This window comes from Ursus arctos, unplaced genomic scaffold (genome assembly GCF_023065955.2).
Source record: "Ursus arctos isolate Adak ecotype North America unplaced genomic scaffold, UrsArc2.0 scaffold_12, whole genome shotgun sequence".
NCBI lineage: Eukaryota > Metazoa > Chordata > Mammalia > Carnivora > Ursidae > Ursus > Ursus arctos.
The window spans coordinates 5,882,106-5,900,961 of record NW_026622786.1 but is presented as its reverse complement, the minus strand read 5'-3'; the positions used below and the strand labels follow the sequence as shown (position 1 = coordinate 5,900,961).

The following is an 18,856-nucleotide window of genomic DNA, read 5'->3' as shown; positions in this document are numbered from 1 at the left end:
TGTGGGAAGAGGGAGCATTTGAGCCCTACAGGGAAGTGGGATATGGACAACAAGATGACCCTCTTCCTGAATCTGCCTGTTCGGGCTGCAACTTAGTGACTGTGTGATCCCAGCAGCTGTCAGAGATGGGGCTGGACTCAGCAAGAGACCTGGGTCTCAGGCCTAACACTGCCACAGTTAGTGGTGTGGTGTTCCATGAGGAGGTCACCTAACCTCCTTGGCCTGCACTTTCTAGTAAATGGGTATAACAATGCCTATCCTGCCCATCTGAGAAGAAAAATGTCAGATGGTGGGAAACAGTGTATCACTGTAGTTAGGAGCACAGACTCTCTTGCAGGTTCCAGACTCCCTAAGGTTCAAATTCTGGCTCTTTAACCCACTGGTGTGGTAGTAGCAGGTCACTTAGCCTTTTTTGTGGAACACAGATAATGAAATTAACTGCTTCACAGCATTGTAGGGAACATTGTATTAGTTAGTCTGTGTAAAATGCATAAAATAGTATCTGGGATTTAGTAAGCGCAATGTGTTAGCTGCAGTGGTTATTACTATTTTAAAAATCTTATTTTAAGAGATGAGATTTCTGTAAACATGTTCTCAAATGATTCCATCGCTTGGTAATGGGTACTGGGCAAATAGCGGGTTCTTATGCAGTACTTTTATTTTTTAAGGAAAGCACTTCATTTTTTTTTTTAAGATTTTATTTATTTGAGAGAGAGAGAGAGAGCATGCACACACACACACACACACACACACACACACGCACAAGAGAGACACAAGCAGGGGGAGGAGCAGTAGGAGAGGGAGAAGCAGGCTTTCCACTGAGCAGGGAGCCCGATGCGGGACTCGATCCCAGGACTCTGGGATCATGACCTGAGCCGAAGACAGAGGCTTAACCAACTGAGCCACCCAGGTGCCCATCTTATGCAGTAATTGTTAATGGAGGAATTGTTCTAGCGTCCAGCTTGTGCCTGGGCTCCCCTGTGAAGCAGCTGATTTTGATGCCCTAGAATGTCAGGCCTAGAGCCTGTGATATTGAGCAGTTTATTCATAGAATGGTATGGCTAGAGAAAAGTCACAGGTGGAGACTTCTCAATTTTGCTTTCAGGTATTTGTATATAAACCGTCCTAGCAGATGGACATCTTAATAATCTTATAGAAAAAGTTCATTAACTTCATTTTTAGCTTTTGTTGTTTGACTAGGTTTCTTTCTGGCTTGCCTTTCCAGTTGTTGTAAGGATTCTTGGTAAGGATTTTGGTAATGAAAATTCTAATTCTAAAAGCTAAATAATCAAGTTATCCAGCAAGTGAGTGGTAGACTTTAGGAGTCTTTCTCCTCTTGTGGCTGAAATCCATGAAAATTTCTACTACTGCTGTTTATCTCTGAGTAGTCTGTTTTTGGAAGGGATTATGGTGTGAGGTGCCTTTTCACTGCCTTGTAAAAGGACTGGAGTTTCAGAATTTGAGAATTGTTGTTCTATCTGCATATATAAAATTAGCTTTTTAGGGGCGCCTGGGTAGCGCAGTCGTTAACGCGTCTGCCTTCGGCTCAGGGCGTGATCCCGGCATACCGGGATCGAGTCCCACATCGGGCTCCTCCGCTGTGAGCCTGCTTCTTCCTCTCCCCCTCCCCTGCTGTGTTCCCTCTCTCGCTGGCTGTCTCTGTCAAATAAATAAATAAAATCTTTAAAAAAAAAATTAGCTTTTTATTTTCTTTACTTTCACCCTCCCCCCCTACAATAATCTGTATTCATGGTCTACTCCCCCATCTTTGTGTGAATCCCTTAAGGCTAGAGGTTATGCTGTATTGATTTCTTATGTATTCCATTTCTCCTTTTCCTCTGGATCCTAATATTGTGCCAGGCATATACTAGGCTCTCAATTACAGTTTGTTCAATGAATATCGTTGATGTTTCTGATTAGTTATTAAAGTGGCCTGTTCTGAAACCTCACTTGAAGGCTTAAGTAATTCATTTGTATCATGGTGACCTCGTATTTACCCAGGTCTTCCTAAATATTCACTGAGGAATCCTTATATTATTTATCTGAAGTATTCAAATTTCAAGATGCTTATGGCATGTCATGTTTGTTAAGAGCTTTAGTTTTCTTGTTGCAGCAAATGTTGAGAAATCGTTCTTTTTGATGGCTGAGTAATATGCAACATGGACAGGACTGGAGGAGATAATGCTAAGTGAAATAAGTAAAGCAGAGAAAGACAATTATCATATGGTTTCACTCATCTATGGAACATAAGAAGTAGGAAGATCGGTAGGAGAAGAAAGGGAAGAAGAAAGGGGGGGTAGGCAGAAGGGGGAATGAACCATGAGAGACTATGGACTCTGGGAAACAAACTGAGGGCTTCAGGGTGGTGGGGGAATGGGATAGGCTGGTGATGGGTAGTAAGGAGGGCACGTATTGCATGGTGCACTGGGTGTTACACGCAAGTAATGAATCATGGAACTTTACACCAAAAACTATGGATGTACTGTATGGTGACTAACATAATAACAAAATATTATTTTTAAAAAAAGAGCTTTAGTTTTCTTGAGTATCGTTAGAAGATAGGGATGCAATTGCTGGGAAGCTAGAGGCACAGAGAATTAAGAGCATCATTCAAGATTGTAAAGTAGTTATTGAAGGAAGAGACTCCTAGGATGAGCTTCCATGCTTCTATGACCCCAGAAGCCAAAGGACAAATACAAAACAAAACAAACAAACCAAAAAACCTGATGAAAGCTCTAAAGGGAAACCCAGATCAGGTTGGATATGGGAACGGATGTTGACCTGAATTGGGTAACATTTCTTTGCTGTCTGATTAGTGACTTATTTCTAATGTGCATTTGTTTTTATTTTTAGCATTGCAGTGTCGGGATGGCTATGAGCCCTGTGTAAATGAAGGAGTGTGTGTTACCTACCACAATGGCACAGGATTCTGCAAGTAAGCTTTTCTCTGTTTCTTTGTTTTTTTCCTTTTTATACATTTTATTTTTCCTCAGTGGAACCCTGGACAAGATTTGGTTCTACTAATTCTATTTTCAGTACTTCTGTGAAATGTTACTGGATCTTTAACTTTTCTGCTGTAGTCTTTGTGGGGGATAAGGATGGAAGGATGTAGATGTCAGATAAATGGTTAACAAGAACTTCTTATTATCTTATCACTATCTTTTTCATTATGAAAAAGACTTTTCAGTGAGTGGCTAGTTAATGTATGTTGAGTACATTCTTAGAATCACCCCTCAACATGTTAGTTACGATCTTGTTTTTAAGTCACACCACAATAGATACTAACTTTAGTTCTGCCTAGCATAAGTGAATATTACAACATGAAACTATGTTTCTAGTTTAAAAAAGTCTAGTTCCTAAAAGAGACCGTGAGAAAGATGCATATGCACCTGTAGGGATGGGATGGGGAGCAGGCACTGTGGAAATGTCATTATATGGGTTTACAAGACAAAGGGTATGGACAGTATTAGGGAGTATAGGCTGGTTCTTAAGAGCATTTTTTTCTTTTTCTCCAACACCTAGTTTAGCTATACTTTTTGTTTCTTTGAGGAGGCCTGTGAGATTATCTCATAAATAGCTCCTCTTTGTGTCCTGTGGACCACATTTTTTTCCTTCTGGCTCTAGCTCAATGGAAAAAAAATTTTTTTAAAGATTTTATTTATTTGTCAGAGTACACGTGCACAAGCAGAGGGAGAGGCAGGCAGAGGGAGAAGCTCAGAAGGGAGTCCCAAGTGGTACTCTGTCCCAAGGACGCTAGGAGCATGACCTGAGCCAAAGGCAGACACTTAACTGACAGAGCCACCCAGGTGTCCCTCAATTGAAAATTTTTGACAGAAACGTGTATCCTTTGTACTTATATCATGGAAAATAAGATTGATCATATAACTTTTCTTTAACACTTGCATAGGGTATACTTGTTCTCTGCTTTGGTAGCAGTACTTGCTTAATAAGCATTTTAAATGAGTTTATGCAACATGCTTTTCTTTCTTTTCTGGATATTTAATTGAATAACGTAAATATAATAATGATATTGGTTCCAGTCAAGTCCATTCTGACACCAGGATCTAAGTGCTTTTTTTTTTTTTTAAAGATTTATTTATTTACTTATTGGAGAGAGAGAGCGTGCAAGCCTGCACGCACAAGGAGGGAGAGCAGCAGGCAGAGGGAGAAGCAGGCTCCCCGCTGAGCAGGACCCTGAGATCATGACCTGAGCTGAAGGCAGACACTTAACCTGGTGAGCCACCCTGGCATCCCAGGATCTAAGTTCTTTAATGTCATAAGTGAGGATTTTTGCAAGTCAGGGAAGATGCTCTTGAGCAAAGTGACAATATTTTAGGCTATGATGACAGTAGAGTTGTTTTTTAGTTAAAGATTTTTATTTATCTGAGAGAGAGAATGAGAGAGAAAGCACAAACTGGGGAAGAGGGGCAGAGGGAAAGGGAGAGGCAGGCTCAGCAGGGAGCCCGAGGTGGGGTCTTGGGGACTCAGGGGATGCAGTGGACCCGGGGGACACAACCTGGGGCTCGATTCCAGGACCCTGGGCTCATGACCTGAGCTGAAAGCAGCCGCTTAACCAGCTGAGCCACCCCAGTGCCCCAGATGACAGTAAAGTTTCACCGTAGGTTGTTTGGATTGGAATAAAGATAATACTGGAAATGAAATGTTTTTTGTGACTGATAATGAGCTGCTCATGTAGTTTTTCTAACTGGAAAATAAAAAACAAAAACATGTGATGTAGTCTTCTCTCCGAATGGTAACACAGCTGGAGATAATAAAGGGGAGGAACTATTGAGTTAGAACTGGCTACCAAAATCTTCAGTCCCTTTTTGGCACCTGCTGTCATAGATCCTTGCTTTATTCTATCATTCAGCTCTCTGTGGTAGTTAACCCATTAAATTATGATCATTTGTGAATGTGTTTGTTTCTCCTACTGGATTTTGAGGTCCTTGTCTTATGTGTTTTTGTATAGTTAGTGCTTAATATAGTGCCTGGTATGTAGCTAGAGCTTAACAATGCGTTTCTTGAACCAAAAGGTGCTCGACAGATTTCCTCATTCACATGTTTTTTTTTAATCTATGTCTTAAATAAGAAGGTACTGTCCTCTCCTCTGAGAATTTTATTTGCTTCACACAGCATCTAGGATGGTAGTACTATACCGAGAAGCACTTTAGTTCTATTTGGACATAATTCAACGTGGTGACTTACGTAGGGGGAATTTCAAGTAGGTTCTAATTGTTGGCCTACATATTTGTGGTCTGCTGTGGGAAGAGAGACTAGTCTCTGAGCACTCACCAGGAGAGGACACCAAGGGTCACTTTTGGGAGAAAAGACTGCTATCTATTAAAATGCTCTTTGGTCGAGAAAACTAAATTGAAAAACTTGAAACTTCTCTCTTCTTTTTCTTAATGGAAAATGAACAAGTCCAGACAGGTTTTATGCAGCTGTGAAATTGAGACAGGTCAAATTCAACAACTTCTGATAAATTTTGCTGCCAGCCCAAAAGTCACACGTTGTTAAACATAGTGCCTTACATTTGCATAGTGAGTTACAGATGTACAGATGTATGTCCCGTGAGGCTTTCCTTATTTAGGACATGAGATCTGGACACTTCAACAGTACCATTCCTAAGTGATTCTTCTTATTAACACTATGTGTTTGAAAAATACTTTAACAAATATATTAGGTGTCCCTGAGGAATTTTTTATTAAGTAAGTCTTGATTATCAGCTTCTTATAGAACAATGGGATTCCCATACTCTTTTCAACTAATCTTTATTCTTCAGGTTGGAACCTTTATAAACTTCAGTGTTAGGTAAAGAAGTAGGAGAGGGTGATTCTTAAACTCTGCCTGTATCCTTTTTGCCTGTCTTGGGTCATTGCCAATAAGTTAAATCAACTAATTTTGTCCTGCAAACCTGGCATGAATAGATGTGGGTTTAGCTAGGCTTCTTTCAACACAGTCCCCATTAACCGTAATCCTCTATAAAGTTTCTTTCTTACTGTTCCATTGTGGCATGTCAGCACCATCAATTTCACGTAGGAATTCTTTTCTCCCTTTTTTTCTTGTGACTAAGCAGGATGAGAAATATTTTTCTTCCAGGATCTGGAGTAGCTTAATTAAGTACTTCACTTTAAATTTTGGCTGTCTATCTTTCATCAAGGCCAGCAAGATTGAATACAGAGGGGTGGGGATATCAGAATGTGATAAAAATGTAATTATCTAAAAATTTCTGAATACTTTTTTTTTCGTTAAGCTACCATAAATATGTGGGCATGAAGGAGGTTTTCTTTAAGTGCTCTTCTAAATGTCCCATAACTAGGAATTTTGTAGCTAGGAATAAAGTTTGGTGTCTCCTCCATCCCTACAGTCTCGTGTGTGTGTGTGTGTGTGTGTGTGTGTGCGCGTGTGTGTGTGTGAGATGTGAGTTTTTTTGTTTTTGTGTTTGTCTTAGTTGTGTTTTACTTTACATTTCGATGTAAGGTAAATTACAATTTCTCTGGGGTTCCCCAAAGTTTTTTATATTCTATTTACCTATTATCAGTAATTTTTGCTAGCACTTCATACTGTATGTCCAAAAATGTCTTACTGACTTTTATACTGATGCTTTCAGGCTTCCCTTATTAATGCAATTACCTTCTGTTTAAAATGGTCCTCTCCTAAGCAAACTATTACTTCAATCTTTATCAAAAGGCTTTTATGAAAGAAAAGTGAAAGCAAAGACTAAGAAAGGCATTATTTCAGTGACGGGTGCTATTACTCAGTGAACCCATCCAACTGGAACATCATATCCAGTTTTTTTTCTTCACGTAAGTATGAGGAGAAGGTAGGTGGTAATGAGAAAATAACCTGATTAGGACTTGTGTAGGATAGTGGCATTTAGGGTACTGAAGCTCTACAGATTCAGGCCACTTTCCTATACTTGCTCTGTCTATAATCCTGTATCCTGAACACTGAACGTCAGGTGGACTGAAGCACTGAGTGATTCTTCCTCTTGGTCTCAGTCAGCTCAGGCTGCTATAACAAACTACCACAGACTGGGTGGCTTAAACGGGAGACATTTATTTCTCATAGTTCTGGAGGCTGAGAAGTCTAAGATCAAGGTCCTGGCAGATTCAGTTCCCTGTGAGATGGCCACCTTCTCACTGTATATATTTTCACATGGTAGGGAGAGAAAGCTCTAATCCGATCACGAGGACCCTACCCTCATGATTTTATCTACCTAATTACCTCCCAAAGGCCCCACCTCCAGATATCATCATATTGGGGATTAGAATTTCACTATATGAATTGGGGGGGGGGATGCAAACCTTCAGTCCATAGCACTCTTCAAACAAAAGTTTAATTTTCATCAAACTAGTATTTATTGAGCTGGCTACACTGACTGAGCACTGTGCTAGGTATTGTGAATAGACATAAAGGACCAAGAGGCCTGTGCTCTCTGACTTACTTATTTATGAGTATAAAATACCTTGGGAGTGTCTGCTAATGAATGTCATGTTTCTCTCACATAAAACACGGTGGCAGTCCTCTGACATCTTGCCATCTTGTTAGGGAGATGAAGCATACATATATGTATAAAATATAGTAGTCTGTAACTACCCGATGTGTCAGCACAGATGATAAGAACTATGGTGATTCAGACAAGGGAACAACTACTGCAGGACAGAAGACTAAAATCAGGATTTTTAGTGGCTCACTTAGATTATAAATCTGAGAATATTGACGGAGATGGGTAGTAGAAGGATGGAAGTAGAGAGACTGAGGGGACCAGAAGGGCTGTTGTTTCCTGGAATAATCATTACCAGTATCTTCATCATTTTGTTCTTAATGACATAGTTTTAAAACTTTTCTACATCTTGGTTGCTCTCGTCTGTCTATACTTTAATATGTGTGAGGTTTTACTAAACTAGTATGTGGAGTCATCTGGTTTCATGGTGATAGATAACTGATTTTAAAAATATCATTCCTTTAACACATGTTGGCTTGAATGCTTGAAGATAGAATGTCTAGAATGAGGAGTAGAGGGGAAGACTAGGGGACAGGAAAGGAGGGCAGCTGGGAGCAATCACCTCTCCTACTCCTAGAACTTTTTGGTTTTGACTTGATTTTTATGCTGCTTTCAGAAGCAGCCAGGTAAGCTCGTCGACACCATTTACAAGGGAATTCAGAATCCAGGAATCTCTGAGGCAAGGAAAAGAATGGGTTAAGATAGCAGAATGATTGAAAAACAGACACTGAAAATAGGATCAGTTGTCATCTATGGCATAGTTCATTCTCCTTGCTGAGAATTTGGGTATCCCGTCCTCTGACCTCTTCTGTCCAGCATATCATTGGCCTGATCTAGTTTGTTGCAGGGATCCAGAGTAAGCAAGTATCTGTTAGCCAAATCTTTGGTTAGTCCAGATTACCTCATGTCCTTTACTGCTTGTTTCCTTTGATTATATAGTACATATCCAAACCCTCACTTATCCAGAATAAAGCAGGGCTGCCTATTCTGTGTGGAAAACGTTTGGCAATGGTTATGATTCTCTTGGCTAGACCGTGGTAGGGCCTTAGCCATTTAACTGCCTGTCCCTTTAAGATTTTGAAATGCCTGTTCTTGTGTAAGCCAGGCACATCTCCTTGATGAATTATTTTACTGGGCCCCTTCTGAAACTTCAGTCATCCTGAAAAATACCTCAGGAACCTCTTTGACTTTAATTCTCTGTCTTAGTCCTATTTGTATATAATATTTGTGGTATCTGATTCTCTGCCTCATATCGCTAAAACTCATGGCCTTGCATTTCTGGGTCACTCTTAAAAAAATGGAGGCAACTTGATTACTAATGAAAAGTTGACTCATTTCCTTCCAGGCAAAGGCTGACACTGAGTATCAAGAGTTCATAATTAGTCTCCACAGAAGCAATCTCTTTAATTGTAGGGCATCACTTATTCTTTCTTAAATTTTATAAGAATTAATGAGAGCATCAAGAGTGGAAAAAATGATTAAGATAGGCATTTATGCTGTGTTGAGGGGATATATAAAAATGGTATCTGGAAAAAGGTCCCACATGAATTTAAGTGGTTTATTCCCTGCAAGTTTGAATTTGGAGCAGATCTTCCCAGACCATTGTTTTATACGCGCATCATTTTTAGCCTTGTGAAATTTATCAGCAGGTCAGATTCCATAAAGAGATTTGCGGTGTCTACCACCGTTCTGGTCTGAAGAAAATAGGCTGTCATGGTTTGGCCAGTTTGTTTTGGAGAAGATGGTAAGACCTTTCTTTCCCTTTTAGGTTCAGGATTCTTATTTATTCTCCATATCTTGTTTAAATGTATTGTTCTTTGCCTCTCTGTACTTCCTGTGAGGGGTTAGCTGAAGTGTGAGTTGTGCAGCAGTTCATTTACACCAGTGAGCACCGAACTGTCTGTGCATTTAGAACAGTGATTGGTAGGCAGTGTGGAGGACATAAGAGACACAAGGCACAAATTTTGTGCCAGGAGCCTGTCTCGGAGTGGGTCAATGGTCAAGACACACACACAAGCGCTGACTCCAGGTGTTAACATTAGCAAGTATAGTTATCCTTGGGCAGTATTGCTGAGGGAGTTCAAAGCCAAAATTGTAGAGTTATCATACTTAGGAGGTTAAAAGGGCTTCGACAAGCACTTTGCCTACTCACTTGGTTTATATGTGAGGAGCCCAGGGCTTACTCTGGCCAAGTGACCTCCCCTGGATTACATAACTGATTAGAATGTAGACTGGGACTAAAAATTGTTCCTGAGACCCCTCTAGGCAATCTAAAGATTCAGCACTATTTCCTCGCATTCTTGGTACCAACCCTCAAGGAACTAATGTGGGTGAACACGTATATGTGTATGTGTGTATAGATGCATCCGTATCTCTAAATAGAGCTATGTATGTATCTATCTAACGATATATAAAGAGACAAAAATGGAATAAAAAAAACCTTAGTGCTTTGTGAGGCAATTTTAAAGTCCAAGAATTTGAACTCTAGCTATACATTTTATTTTTTAACATTCCATGAAATGAAACAGTGTGCAAATTCTTTTCGGTGCCTCATAAGGGAGGTCTATCCTATATTAGTATCCCAGGGGCCATGGAACATACAAAATGGAATCATACAATTTTAGCGCTAAAGGGAATATTAGAGTTTTTTGGCCTAGGATGTTTTAATGCATGAGGAGGCTGAAGCTCAGAGAATTAAAGTGGGCTGGTACAAGGTTAATTTCTAGTGGCTATCAAAAAGATCTGGGGACATGCTCAAGTCTTCGGTAAGAGATTTGTAAAACAATATACTAGTTACATTTTCATTCTTATTCAGATAAAAAATAAACTCATGACTTTATATGTATATATGTAATACCTATATTTTAGAAAATATATTTGTTCAAGTATGCCCTAAATACATCTCACCTGCCACTAGGCAAGGGTTTTTTAAGCAGAATGATACAGGAGAATGTAGCCACGTCAGGTATGGCTTTACCTTGACTCAGTTTAGTAGGCAAAGTGCCTCCTCAGAGTTAGTGTGAAAACATGGGTTGGGCTGTGATTTATATTATGGTATCTACCATAGTGCTGTTTTTTATTTAGATTTGGGAGATTTTATTTAGAACTTCAACTTGGTTGCTAAGTACAGGTCCAGCCTGGGCCATTTCAGGGTTCATAGTGTCTGTTTTACTTACTGCTCCATCTTTTTGGGGTAATGCATTTGTCTTCACTTTGAGTAAACTTGAGTGTACACTTTCAGGATGCTTGTTTGAGACTCAGTTTCTCTGGTTTGGAGGGCTATAATCACTGTAATATCTAAGTTTTTTTTTTTTTTTTGATCCCTTGGGCCATGGTCCTCTTAAGGTAAGTAGTGGTTTTTGTCATAAGTCACCGTATGAGGGTTATACACCATAATTTTTTCCCATGATGTCCATTATTTTTATTATCTTTGGTTCTAATTATGCAGAGATGCGGCCGTTGACAGTGATGATTTTTTGACCATTCGATTGCCTCTCTGAAATTAAACATACTTCATTACAAGTGCTACTAAAGTTGCCTGACTTCTAGTAAACAAAAAGTTACCTAAATTTCAAGCATATGTTTTGAAAGTGTTTTCGCCTACGTATACTTTAATGCTGCCATGGGCTTAGAGCAGGGATCAGTAAACTAGTAAATGTTTTAGGCTTTGCTGGCCAAGAGGCACATTGAGGATATTAGACAGGTACTAGTATACCCCTTTAAAATGTAACCATTACAAAAATGTCAAAGCCAGCTCCTGGGGTGGAGATCCAAAAACAGCTGGTCTTCACCCAGGGCAATATTTGCGGACCTTTGCCTTAGAGCCTAATAGCCACTGGAAACATCTTTCAAGTGCGTATGGTATAAACTGGAAGAACCATTCTTTGTGGTAGGTTTTTTGTTTTGTTTTGTTTTTGTTTTTGTTTTTAGCATACAAAAGAAGTTCTTGAAGCAGATGTTGCTGAAGTTAGAACAAAGAATTTTGTCTGAGTCCTCCTGTGTTAGTTTTTGGTCGATGCTGCTTTTCTAGTTGAGATGATCTATACTGGAGGTCTACACAAAAGTAAGATTCTGTTAAATTAATGAGTGGTATTAATAAAATAAATGAAAACATTACATTTTTTTGACAAGAACTGTTCTATTAATGCCATAAAAGTAATAAATGCTGATGTCATTAACTTTGTGAAAGTTATCCTTTGTGTGGAAAGATTTTGGGTGATTATTGTGATGGTGATGGTTTTAATAAATGTTCTCAAAAGCTTATAATCTAGAAGAAAGCATAAATAAAGCAAATCTAATCCCAGCAGTATAGTTAGTGTAGAGTATGCTTCCAAGGATAGGCACCAGTAGGCTAAGACTCAGATGCGCTGCTAGTATCTTCCATATGAGGAGGGTTTTTGGGCTTTGCTGTTGTTTTTGTTGTTACAAGACTGCAAGAATATGTAAAATAATGATAGTGTTGTATCTTTACAAGAAATAATCTGTATGGTATCTAGATGTGTGTCAAATAAATTTTCTCGTTAGACCACTATTTAGTTTTGCAGGATTTTCACTTTGTTCCTGTGGAGGCATAGACTTGGATTTTATACAGCAGATCAGATACAGAGGAAGGAATTTCCAAAGCTGAGGAACACTTTATTTTCAAGACACTTGAATTTGAATATGTAGTTGACCCTTGAACAACACAGGGCTTTGGGGCAGTGACGCCTGCACAGTTGAAAATCCCCATAACTTTTGACTCCCCAACAAACTATGATTGCCTACTATTAACCAGAAGCCTTAGTGATAACCTAAACAGTCAATTAACACATATTTTGTATATGTATTATATGCTGTATTCTTAAAGTAAGTTGGAGAAGAGATTATGTTATTAAGAAAATCATAAGAGAAAATACATTTATGGTACTGTACTGTATCGAAAGAAATCTGCTTGTATGTAAATGGACCTGCCAAGTTCAAACTCCTGTTGTTCAAGGATCAACTGTGTAGTAATACAGGCATCATTTGTGGGAAACTTTTCTATTCTGTTAACATTTATGAGCATTGTGAAGTGCCAGATCGTAGGCTAAGAATTACTTTATTTGTATATGCTTTCTCAGTGTTTTTCAGTCTTTTTATCATTATCACTTTTGCCCCAAAGAAGTCTTTTAGATGTTTTTCCCTAATTCCCCCATGCTCCCAAAGCAGTTTTAATATCACAGATATACCGCACTTTTTTTTAATCTACTCTGGCTCTTTGGAAGGCCATAAACCATGGTAATATCTAAGAATGACCCCCAAGAACCATTTTTTTACCCCTTGGGCCATGATCTTATCTTAAGGGAAGTTTTTTTCTTGAAGTAGGGTTAGTCACTGTTAATTTCTTTCCCCGTGATGTCCACTATTTTTTATTATCTGTGGTTCTAATTAAGGAAATTTAAGTTGGGTTTTGTAGTGTTTCAGGGCATTCTGAAATTATATTTAATTTCCAATTATCCATGGGAGAATTTTTGCATACCTGCATGTGTGAGTCTCCCCCTCCCCCCTTTTTTGGGGAGAATGATTTATTTAGAACCTATAAAGGAGTATTTTTTATCCTCCTCAAGTTTAAAGAAATGCAGATTTTTCTCCAGCCTTCTCTTACATTCAGGTTTGGTTTGATAGGATTTGGGTGCAATTATCATCATTTATTTTTTGGGGGGAAGGGGAAAGGAGAGAGAGAATCTCAAGCGGACTTCACGCCCAACGTGGAGCCCAATGCGGGGCCCAAACCGACAACCCTGAGATCATGACCTGAGATGAAATCAAGAGTTGGATGCTCACCCAACTGAGCCACCCTGGTGCCCCTGGGTACAATTATTTTTGAACTAGGAATCTTTTCAGACCAAACCATAAGCTTTTGGAGCTGTTTCACTTTCAGACTTTTTTTTGGACTTTAGAACTTTGAAGGCAGTCATCCACTCGTGCTGGGGAACAGAAAGCAGGCACCCATACTCATTTTTCTTCTCTGAAATTTTGTTTAATTTTTACTGTTCAGTCTTTTAAGAATCTAGCAGTTCATGCTACTGAGGCTACTTCGTAGGATGTTCTATTCCTCAGGATTCCAGGCTTCTGGTGGTTCATATAACCAATGTTTTATCAAAGATTAATAAAAGATTAATAGAAGTACAAGAGAAAAAAAGGTGCTGTGTGTGTGTGTATGTGCTTGCACGCTCATGCGCGTACACACACATGCATGTTTTAGGTAACTTCATATTTGGGGGGAAAACGTGATTTAAAAAATCTCCATGTGGAGCTGACTAGTCCATTTTGAATGATTTAGGGGTGAGTGAGGGTTAAGAAGTCCTCTCTGTATTAGGAATCTTAATTAGGTTTGATAATTCTTTGGATAAATAGTTCAACCTGATGGTTCCCAAACTTTGAGCCTTTTTAGGATTCCATGGACCCTTGCATTTTCCTTTGTACTTCCATTAAGAATGTGAGCACCGCATAATTGAAAGCTTTCTATGTGCTAATTACTGTGTTAGTGTGGTGATGAACAGTTCTTAGTCTGTTGGGAAGACAAATAATCAAAATAAAGGATAATGAGTGCCAAACACCACTAAAAAAATCAATAGCCACTATATAATACCTTTATATGTTAATAATCCTAATAATATCTGCAGTCCATTTAAATAAGGATACAGAACATTCTTTAGTAGTCTAGAGAATGCTCTGTAAGTGTTTGCAGACTCCTTGCAGTGCTAGTACAGTGAAAAGCTTGGGAAAAACTGGCTTCAGTCATTCATTTTTGCCTATTATTGTGGAGGGTGCTTTTTGTAAACTCAGATGTTTAGAGTATGTTTGCCATGTTGTAATCAGAAGTAGACATTTTCTCAGGGTCTAGTGCAGTAGAATATGGCAAGGCACTGAATAAGTGCTGGAAGACAGAGGGAAGACCACCTTCTATTATATCAGCAATGCAAGTCTTTTAGCACTGTTTGTGTGCCCTTGCCCAGTCTTTCAAGTGATGATTGAAGAGCCTGGGTGCTTGGTTCAGCTTTTGAGTTCTGATAAATGAGCCCCGACTGTAAACTGGAAGATAAGGGTGTTTGCAAATTCTTGTGTAAATAAAGCATGGTTTCCCATTGCAGTGGTTACTGATTTCATAGTCTCTGATGAAGATGAATGATGCCCTGAATTAACAGCTTTAAAACTAGTACCACTGCAGCTTCTTTTTTTTTTGGTTTGCATTCATTAAAATACATGTGTGTTTATTGCTTTATTTGAATGGAGAAGGGGGTGAAAAACCTGCACACATAGAAACCAAGTGAGGTGGAGTTTCAGAAGATAATTCCCAGCCACACAGTTCCCCGTAAAATTCTTTTCCTGTGGGAAACTTTTAATTTGGAAGCTTTCAGCCTAATGTGGGAACCAAGATTAACATTTTCTGAAATACTTCTACAAGAAAAGCAGAAATGTACTGTTCAGGAAGCTGAATTTACATAGTAGAAAAATGGGCTGTCCTGCAGTATTTGGTAGTCTTTGTTTATTGTGGTAAAAACTTCTGTGTGCGTGTGCATGAGTTTGTGTGTGTGTGTGTGTGTGTGAGAGAGAGAGAGAGAAAGTATTGATTGTATATTTGTCTTTATTTCCTTTACATCAAACCAGCAAAGCCCTAGAAAGTGTGTTTTACCACAAACCAGCCCAGTACTGGGCCCTAAGCATACACAAATACTTTTTTTTTTTTTTTAGCTCTTTTTGTTTTCTCTTCTTGCTGAGTAAGCTGTAGTATTTCCTTTTCTTTCTTTCTTTCCCTCTTTCTTTCTTTCTTTCTTTCTTTCTTTCTTTCTTTCTTTCTTTCTTTCTTTCTTTTTGGGGGAAGGGAGTGATTGTGGGAGTAGGAATGGCAAGAAGTCAACGTGACGGAGCTTCTTCCCTTTTCTTCCCCACTTTACCAGGAAGTTAACTAGGAGTCTTCCTGTGTTGTTTTTTAATACCAAGTCAGTAATTAGCGTAACCCAGTTAGTTATCTTTACACAGAGTTATAGAATGAAAAAGTTGACAGTCTGATGAGATATCAAACTGGAGGCATGGAGTAGGGGGACAATGAGGTTAGACTAGTGGGATGGTCCTCTTGAATGCCACCCTCGGTGTATGTAGGCTTGATTCCGTAGGCTCTGGGGCATCTAGAAGTATGTAGCTGGAGCCTTGGCAATTAAATGCTATAGAGGAACTTTCACTGGTTACAGTTAGCCTTGGCTGTTAGCAATTATTTTTATCTACTTAACATGGGGAGCAGGGGAGGGGGCAGGAAACTAAACTGGCATTATGGTCACAGGAAAGAACAGACTGATTTGGGGACTTTTCAAACTGCAGACCTTTGTTACTGACCAATGCTTTATTTGGTTTCTGGGTTTTGTTATTTTTTTCTCCTGCCTTTACCTCATTTACCTTAAGGACAGCTTCCCCCCTCTAGAGCTCAGCTAGGGCAGGCTGCCACTGTGGATTGGGGGGCCGAGAGGTCCAGAGCAAGAAGAAAGTGGGTTGAAAGCAGAGTTCTGTTTAAAGAATTTTCTGCTGGAAACTAGCCCAGAGGGAGTAAAGAGGCGCTTTAATTGCGGGGCCGACGCAACCCACATGAAACATTTTTTCCCCCTCCGTTCCACATTCTGTATAGTTTTTTAAAAAATCATGATTTTGAAATAGCTGTTTTGTGAAGCACGCATCTCTTTTTCTGCTTCTCATGTGTGGTGGGGTTTTGCTTTGTTGTTTTATTTTCTTAATGACCAAATCCTCACTAAAAAAAGCTAAAGGCAGAGCTGCAGCAAAGCCCTGGGTGCAATTTGGGCTCACCCTGCTGATACAGAACATTCGGTCAAGAAAACAAGGAGAGAGAACACTGGCTTTTATTTGGAAAAGGGTGCTTATTTCCTGCTCAGGCTTCAGTCATCTTGGAGCTGACACAAGCTGCTACAGTGTTTTAAGCTTTTCTCTAGACGAGTGGCTATTCACTTAGGAAACTCGAAAGAACAACATTTTCTTTCTTTTTTTTTTTTTTTTTAAAGATTTTATTTATTTATTTGACAGAGAGAGACAGCCAGCGAGAGAGGGAACACAGCAGGGGGAGTGGGAGAGGAAGAAGCAGGCTCATAGCAGAGGAGCCTGATGTGGGGCTTGATCCCATAACGCCAGGATCACGCCCTGAGCCGAAGGCAGACGCTTAACTGCTGTGCCACCCAGGCGCCCCAGAACATTTTCTGTCCTGTATTACTGGGGAGACTGGTGCTGAGCTGCAGCCATTGTCAGATAGGTTGGAATTGCTATTCAAATCCCAGCTTCCTTGAAATCTGTAAAGTGGCTACATGTAAATGTATCCAGGCTGCTGGTGACATGTGAGAGTTGGGGTCTGTTTCTCATCTGTTTTACTGGGGGGGGGGGCAGTATGGGCATCCTTCCAGTTGGAATACTTTCTAGTTCCAGGAGGAGGAATCCCTTGTTTTTCTCTTCCTTCCTTCTCTCCCCCCTGCCCCAGTCCCCTTGTGTGTTTGAACAGTGACAATGAAAGAGTGGACTTCTTCATGTCAGAAATGGCAGACTTTTTCAGAAGAAAGGCAAGTATGTATCTGTGTATGGGCCTGCTAAATATTCAGATTAGTTTATGGAATTATTTTACGGGAAAAAGCCCCCCAAAACTTTTCCTGTATTCACAGCCTCCTCTGTTAACTGTATTCTTTCAGAGTTCCAAAACTAGAGAAGGGGGACAGAACAGAAGGAAGTCACTGAGAGAACTACTAAAATAAGTGAAAAATTCCCTTCAGAAGGGAGGCATTCAGACAGTTTTGGGAACAAAAGGCAGCTGTTAGATTTATTTGTTTATTTTTTTTTTTAAGAAATTTTTTAACACATACCTCTAGTTCAAGATACAGGCTATTTTCCAAAAATTATACTTGAGGTAATAACTTACTAGAACTACAGATTTCTGAGAGAATTTGGATGATTAGCCCATGTTTCCAGCCTCTGACCAAACTCAACTTGAGCCATCTCAAGAAGGGAGCTATGGAAGTTCTTCTTTTCAGGCAGAGAGTCTTAATTTCCACTCAGACTAACATGGTATATGGTATAGTTGTATTACATTTGAACAGGGATTTGCAAATTTGAAAGGTCTCCTGCCTTAGGAAATAGGGGTCCTTTATTTCTGTCTCATTTACCCATTTATCCCCTTTCTTCCCATGTCCGTAATTCTCCTTAGCCTCCTGGGGCATGAGGATAATCTTATACCTCAGAATGATTCTTCGGGTTGATTTGGCCCATGTTCTACCAGGCAGAGCACAGTGTGGGTTTGGTAGGGGATTTGGAAACATATTTGGATCGAGAGACCGACTTTATCTATCACATGAAATTTAACCTTTTTTGGAACCAGTTGCTTAGGAGCTCATGGTATTCAAGGTACCTGTACCAAGTATCTAAAGACATGCCCTTCTGTACAAGATATGAAATGGGAGCCTGAGAGAAACTCAGGAAAGACATAACGTAACAGTGGCTTAAAGTAGTGCCATACTGGTAGAGAGATGGGTGAGATGGTTTGGAGAGGGCTTAATGGAAGACATAGATTTTGAGCAGTTCTTTGAAGCAAGGATGGAAGAAAGGAGCATAAATTAGAGACATATCAGATGGAAAAGTTTTAGAAGATTTTTATATAGGGAACAGTAGACAAGAGTACGAAAGTAATCTGGAGTGTTTTACTAAGGAGTAAGGGAGTTGATATATAGGGAACAGTAGACAAGAGTACGAAAGTAATCTGGAGTGTTTTACTAAGGAGTAAGGGAGTTGATGATAGAAGTGGGGCAGACAAGTAGGCCATAGATTCTAAGAAACTTGGATATGAAGGGCTGGATGCTAATGCTGGTTTCTGAGCAGAGAAGTGACATGATCAAAATTATGCTTGAAAAGGATTTTCTGTAAGTAGTATGCTTAGTTTTAGCAAGGGATTTCCTGGCTATCCTTATGGAGAGATGTAAATTAGGATGCTGGTGCAGCCAAGATGGTAGAGCTGACTGAATAGATGCCAGTGTTGGGCAAGACCTAGTTCAGTTAAGTACTGTTTTATGTTTTGATAAAAGATCTAGGTAAAGATAGAGATATAGTTGTAGATGGTGCAAAACTGGGGGAAATTGCTAGATTCACAGACAGCAAATTTGGGGCAGGTCACTTAGCTTTGGTGTTCTTATCAGTAAACTAGCGGTTCAGACTAGTTGATTTCTGAGATATGGTGCAGTGCTGAAATTCTGTGATTATAGAAATAAAGTGTAAAAGTTATCTCAGTCAAAGAAACTTGGGGTAAAGATTCAGCATGGTGACAGTTCCAATTATTGCGTTCAAAAACGTGTT

General features: G+C 39.5%; 1 pseudogene; it reads left to right on the top strand.

Annotated features, from left to right (window-relative positions):
- The window catches only part of LOC125282145 (notch homolog 2 N-terminal-like protein A), a 71,621-nt pseudogene that overhangs the window by 39,437 nt on the left and 13,328 nt on the right, over positions 1–18,856 (top strand).